The sequence below is a fragment of the Gobius niger genome, assembly GCF_951799975.1.
Source record: "Gobius niger genome assembly, chromosome: 11".
NCBI classification, from domain to species: Eukaryota; Metazoa; Chordata; class Actinopteri; order Gobiiformes; family Gobiidae; genus Gobius; species Gobius niger.
The window spans coordinates 10,777,712-10,784,835 of record NC_136862.1 but is presented as its reverse complement, the minus strand read 5'-3'; positions in this window follow the sequence as shown (position 1 = coordinate 10,784,835).

Sequence of the window (7,124 nt, the reverse complement as noted above, 5' to 3'; positions counted from 1 at the left end):
CAGTAACCCTCTCTCCCTTCGCCTTTCCTGTCAGCGTAGTGTTTACTCTCCAAGACAATTAATAAGTTAAAAAAATCGTAACTTGCTACTACACCTGCAGTTGCGCTTATGGCCTCTAGGGGGAAGAGTTACTTAGTACTGCTTTAACATATCAAAACATCCACATCTTTGGTAATTGGGTTATTAAAACTCAAATGCTCTTTTTTTTTTTTTTTTTCTTCTTTCATTTCTCGTTCCATTCTATCAAAATAGGCCACCGAAAGTTTGCTCTTTTTAATCTACAAACACATGAAAGGTCGCCGCACTTTGGAAGGAGAAAGTAACATGCTGTTGATAAAGGTGTCATTAAACATAAACTAAACTTGAATATTGAAAGGTAGGGGTTGCACACAAATAGTTCCGAATAAAGCCCACCCTTGTTGATTTTACGTCTTATTGTGAAAACCGGATATCATTTCTTTCCGGCCTGGCACTAAGCGGTGGCGCTTAACACTCCCTATGCGCCACATCAGAGGTGCTGCCTGGTCCAGCACATAGGTCGAGCACAGCGCAAGCCTCTGCCGGTCGCCAGCGTATATGTGTGCGTAAATTAAACAGTCCAAAGATGGCTGATGTAAAGGACTGTTTTTTTGTGCTCGTTTTTTTTGTGTCCCCAGAGACTGCAAATGAATACACTATTTAGGGTGTATAAATGAAGGACCTTGCATCCTGACTATGGACTCTGAGCACATATTGTTCTTTTTGTCAGGCTGCACCTCAAAGGAGGGGGTCAAGCCCTGGACTCACACAAAAAAACTACATATTACCAAATCAGCAAAGAAGAAAGAATTTCAATATTGTAACATTACATACTGTAGATGTTGTCTTGGAAAAATGGCAAGAAAAACAACAACATATTGTGCAACATGCTTGGTTGTTTTTTCCTCCCTTTTAACAGATTTGATTGATTTATTTTTGTGGGACAGCTTGTCTACATCGTATTCTCCTTCTTTGTTACTCGTAATTTATAAACAATACATACTGGTGGATTCATATTGAAGTTTGCAGGTGATGGATGAAGGCCTTCTGAGAATTGGACTGGTAATGCCCAACAACCTCCACATGAGGGCAACATTTCACTAATATTTCTATGATTATGACCACAGCGGTGGGTCTGGGACTAGGGGACTTCATTTCCTCGCTTCTGTGTTCACACATTTAGAAATTCAATGTAGGTCTTGCTTGATTTGTAAGATCCATGTAGAATGGATACAATTTTGTAAGGTAATTTATTTTAAAGGAATCATTAAGTAACATGTTAAAAATAAACTGGTGAAGGCCACATTTGAGCGCAGGATGCAACAGCAGGAATATGTAGTGCAGCTCGGCCTGTCACGATAACAGAATTTGATGTTCGATAATCAGCCATGGAAAAATGCCATTGAAACTAACTCTAAAGCTTAAAAATGTCTGTAAAGCTTTGTTTGAAAAGTTCATCTTCAAATATTCCGCCATAAACTTGGAAAACAACCTGCTTAGGGCAAAAAATAAAGTATTACATTAAAAAGAATGTGACAAAAAAAATGTTAATAAATGTACAGACGATAAATATTGAGTCCAACAATATATTGTTTATCTGTCATTTACTGAACGATAAATCGATATAGTAATAATCGTGACAGCCCTACGCGCAGCTCGACACAGGGCCACTAACTTGGCAAGAGCCAGATTGATACTACAGCGCCAATAACCATGTGTTTGTGAACTCACAGACACCACAACAATTCAGCTTGCATGCAAAGTTGCAGAGCCATAGAGCAATACATAACTGTTGTCCTATGTAAATTAAATATCATAAATGGTAAATGCAACATTCTGCCTTATTTCTCAAAGTCAGGATGTGAAATGTGTCGAGAGCTCTCTATTAACTTAAAACAGGAGCTTTATTATATGTATTCAGTGCTCGTGCAATGAAAAGCTATTAATGCTGGAATGATGAGATGATGATATGCTTTGTTTATTTATGTAACCTTTATTCAACCAGGATAGTTCCACTGGGATTCAGAATGTAAAAAAAAAAAAAAACACTTCAGAGAGAACCCTGTTTTCGGCCACGTGTTTTTAGTGGTGGTAACCATGCAAACTCATGGCCTCACTCCGACACTGTGCTTACTGCCCAAAGTTAGTAATTACTTTGCAAGAATGTGTCATTAACCAGTCTATGACCAGAGGATAACAATGAACTGTGAACTTTGATAAACGCGGTTCATTCATTAAAGGCCCTATATCCACTAGCCACTAAATGAAAATGTTAGTTGTGATCAAAACTCATTCGTAACTTTCCTAATGTATTTGTAGCATCCAAATTCTTTACAGGGACAAGTTTATAGGCACATTTTTTAGGGTCACTTTCACAAAATTGCTGGAAAAATAACCTGAAAGTTCGTAAAATGAATCAAAATGTTTTATAATTTGATGCAAGCTGTTTTCCCCACAAGTGTTTGAGTTTACAATGCAGTTAAGGAGGACAAATTAAATTTCATTCCATGTCTAGAAGTAAAATCAAGTATAGCTCCTTTAAGCATTGTGAAGAGAACTTGACGTCGTTTTATGTCTTAAGTGTAACTTCCCTCATTGTCCTCACTTTACATTAGGACATATGGACAGTTGACTTCCTTACAACCAAAATACCCATTGTGTGCTGTATTTAGGCAGATGACCTCTGGTAGCTTTAGGTGATTTACACAGTCCCTCCTGTCGACTTGTTGTGTAACTCACCGGAGACGGCGTGTTCATGGAGATGCATGGGCAGAGGGGGAACGATGAGCCAGTGTCAGAAGTCAGGGCTGACGGGTCAAACGGCCCAATTGTTAAGTACGCGGGGCTGGATTCTCAGCGCACTGTCAGCAGGAGGCCGGGGAGGATGTGGCCTCATTAGTCTTAGGAGCAGCACTCTGCAGATGACAGATGCTTGTGGGTTCATGGAGGGGCGATCCACGGGGCACTCTGCACCCACTCAACTGCTGTAAAGAACAGCGGTAAGTCAGTGTCATTGCCACATCGAAAGACAGCTCTATGATAAATCATACAAACTCACAGATCAATAAATACTACGTGTCATTTACGGTGTTTCTTCAGAAGGAAATAATGTGGCTCCCTGCATTAACCCTTCTATACCGCAGAAATATAAAAAGTGAAGACAAAAACAATATTGTATAATGCAAATGATCTCAGCTCAAGAGAAGACCTGCTCAGCTGTGCCTTTAGATGTCACTAGATACCAAAGAAAAGCAAAGAGATGTCTGCTGAACTTAAAGTGCGGTGCTGAGCATGCACTGATACAAGTTTCAAAAGGAACTAAACTGCATATTTAGGAGACAACATAAGTTTTATTAAAAATCATAATCTCCAGGATCACTCATTGGGCTTTAGCTAACAGAAGCTTGAACCAGCATTAATGTATTTGAATTATGGTAGTGAATATTTTCATCAAACTTTAAAACCAGAGGTGAGCTGTCCTTTGAAGCTGTTGCTCCCAAATTGTGGAATGACCTTCCTCTGTCGCTACGTGTGACCGACACTGATTTCATTAAAAAACAGCTGAAGACATGGCTGATTGGACGAGCTTTTAGTTGAGAAGGCTGTGATTGCTTCAATGTACATTTATTCTGTAATTGTTGTTAATGTTTGTGCCCTTGTGAAGCACTTCTTCTTCCTCGTCTTCTTCTTCAAAGATAGTCCTTTTTCTTTACATTTTACAATAGGATCTGGCACCCTTTGTGTGAGGCTCATTCCTCTTTATGATTAGATAATATGCTTTTAAAGAGGTAAAGTACACAATGTTTACTTTGTTTCAATGTAGCATAACCGTTAGAAATTAAGAAAGATTGCTTGAGTGTAAAAATAGTAAATAGCAAAACTTTGGAGATAAACAGACTTGTAGTTTTGCATCATACTCCATGGTGCATCCCAGGCCTTGAGAGAAAGCTGCAGAAGACACCAACACAGTTATGGCTGCAACATGTTAGACGTGCTGTTAGAAAAGGTTTCTTGGCAAGTTTGCTCATTAAAGCTTTTAATTCAGTACATCTGAAAACTGAAGTTCCAATAGGCAGGCGTTATTACTTCTGGACAGTTGTTTTAGGCAAACTCTTTAGCACATCTGTGTAATTCGCCACAATAATCAGAGAATCCATGGAGCGAGTAGTAGCTTTAGTCTTTTAGTGTATCGTGCCAAAGTAGTGCTTGTGAAAGGACATTGCATCAACAGAGGTTAAGAGTGACTGAACACAATAGACAGGTTCTTCTCATGGTCAGCGTAACCTCGCAGTAATGTGGAAACGCCGCAGCCTCCCAAGCACAATCTCTGGCTCCCTTTAGTTTTTTAGAACAAAGGTCACCACTTGTTTATTCACTTTTTCAGTTCAAAAACGTGAGATAAAGGATCTTTTGCGGCGTCGTTGTGAACATTTAGCTTAAATCTCACGTTTTAGCTTTTTAGAGTTTCCTGCAACACCTCTTCCTGATGGAGAACAGAATGCGACCTGCTTACGTAAAGAAGTCGAGGGAGAACGCACAAAGAGCCAAAGGTGAGCCCCCGCAGCAATATTTCACATGAAGAACCATTGTTCTGCTGACCGCTCACTCCTTGCTGTGCAAAACGTCCAGAGCCAATGACTTCGTTGTAAACAGTCGGAGCAGACGAGGTCGTGACAGGTGAATAACAATCTGAGAGAGATGGATTTGCAGACCAGAGAGTCGTGTGCTTCATCGAACAAACAATATGCCAACGTCTTCAAATGTATGTGGAACTAAAGGACCAAAGCAAATATTTGTGGTTCACGTGTTTCTTGTAACATTTGGTGGTATTTTTTTTAAGTAATTTGGTTAATAACATGCGATACTGGGATATTTGTTGTGTTTAGAAAAATTATCATCAATTCCCTTTCACTTTGGTCTAAGCAAGAGACTATACAATAAGTATCTTGCACACCTTTTGAGTCATTTATTTACATTCTGAGTGCCCCCATCTCGAAGGTGTGTCCAATCATTTAGAAAGTGATCAACTAAAAAAACTCTGCTCTCAAATTCAAACCTTTTACTGTAAATGAACTTTCCTTTGAAAGTGATATTGAAATACTACTCCATTTCACCTTTCATATGTTTTCATTGAAATATAGTCCAAGCAGCCCTTGCCAAGTGCTCAGCGATGGGTCCCCGTGCCTCTGGTTGGGAAACAGTGTTGCAAAGAACAAAGTACACATTTACACCTCTACAGTCATGTTCTGTAATTTAAGAGTCTTGTTTGATGAATGTTATATACAGTACGCTGTATCTTCAATCTTTTTATTTTTAAAATGAATCTAGTAGTAGTAGTCTTTTGATTTCGAATTTGTTCCTTATGTGGCTACATACCATAACAAACACAAAAAAAAAAAAATATATATATATATTATAACCGAAAAGGAGTAGGTAGAAGTAAAACTTATGTTTCCTACCCCTTTTTACAGTTTTTATTATTATAATCCTCAATTCTTTTACAGCATTTCAAAGTTACTTTAAATTGAATGGACATTTCTGTTTGTCTGATCAAGTCACCCAAGTTAAATAGACCTTATGTTGACATCAGATGCAATATTCTTAATCATATTAACACTCTTAGCATATTTTGAAGGCATCAAACATGCCTATCGTGCTACATAATCTCGTTACTCTCTGTCATTGCCATTTCTACTGTTGTAATGTTTTATTTATTTTATTAAGTCTTTTATGATATCATTATTATTTGTGTAAGCCCTATATAACACAGTGCATTAAAAACAGGGTGTAGAGTGGGCCAATCCCATTTACTATGGAAATACTGGCCAGAAAAAAAAAAAATTCCTCTATCTATTTATTCGTAATTAAGCTGTCTAAAATTGTTCAATCTTTTCATTTTTTTTTTTTTTGTACATCAGAATCATGATACTATACTATTCGAACATTGACATGCACTCTTACATGGTGGAATGACATCACTGCATCAGCTTGAAGAGTTTTTGCACAATGAACCTGTTTGTCAGAATTCTTTTGGAGCGTAAAGGTGAGGCTACAGTCTTCAGGGACATGGACTTCCCTCACAAATACTCGGGCCTGAAGGAAGTCCGCTGTCCACGCTGTTCCCATGAAACACACTGACAGCAGCTTCACTCGCTGTCAATCTGTGTTTGGCATCGTACCTATTCTTAGAGTCCTGTTTGTGTGCGCGGTTACTGTGGGGGGCCGGGTACCACCCAATGTCCTCCCACGCCGTCTTTCATCTGGAACAACAACAAATTATTTATTACTGTGTTTGGTTCAATTCCTGCCACGTCAGCAAAATAAATCTCTTAAAAACTGAATTTTGTCATTTCTCTTTTCATCAATTTTGGCATCATTTAAGAGGTCACAAAATTATAGATGCTGCAATTATTCACCGTCCTTTGAAAGTAACAAAACATCCTGTAGGTTTGACACTTAATGTAGAAAAATTATCCTTAAGCTTTAAAGCCACACCGCGTAGAATTTTACCCATTAAATAAAATTGAAATGCAAGCTTTTATTTTATAACAGATATTTTCATAATTTAAAAGTATCTTACACATGTACAAACAAACATTTTTGAGGCTCACCCCTCCTAAGATATTACTGTAAACTTTACAGGGAGTGGGTACGTCTCCAGCTCGTCTCCATGGAGATGTGGCAAAAGGTAGTAGAATTTGAGATTTGAACAGGTTAGTTTTTCATCTAAATCCACTCTTTTATTATCCACTGCAGTAATAGCATTTTCTGTGTTGAGCTGGTCATTAGGAGCATGTTTTTGTTTTGCTGCATCAGTATAGTCCAAAATGTTATGCAGTGTACCTTTAACCAGTGCATAATTTGTAAATTAGTATTTTCAGGAACACTTTTGGTCTGATGTGATGGATTGGGGGAACAGGCCAAAACATTTGCCGGAACACTCTCATTAGACACCATTATATGAGATACATTTTTGCCGGATCCTCCTAAGTATTTCCCGGATCCTTTGCCCTGAAAAAAATTGAATTGGGGGAATGCGTTCCCCCAAACGGGGGATCAAATTAAGCACTGCCTTTAACCTCTTATTTTCTGATGCCATTTTTGTA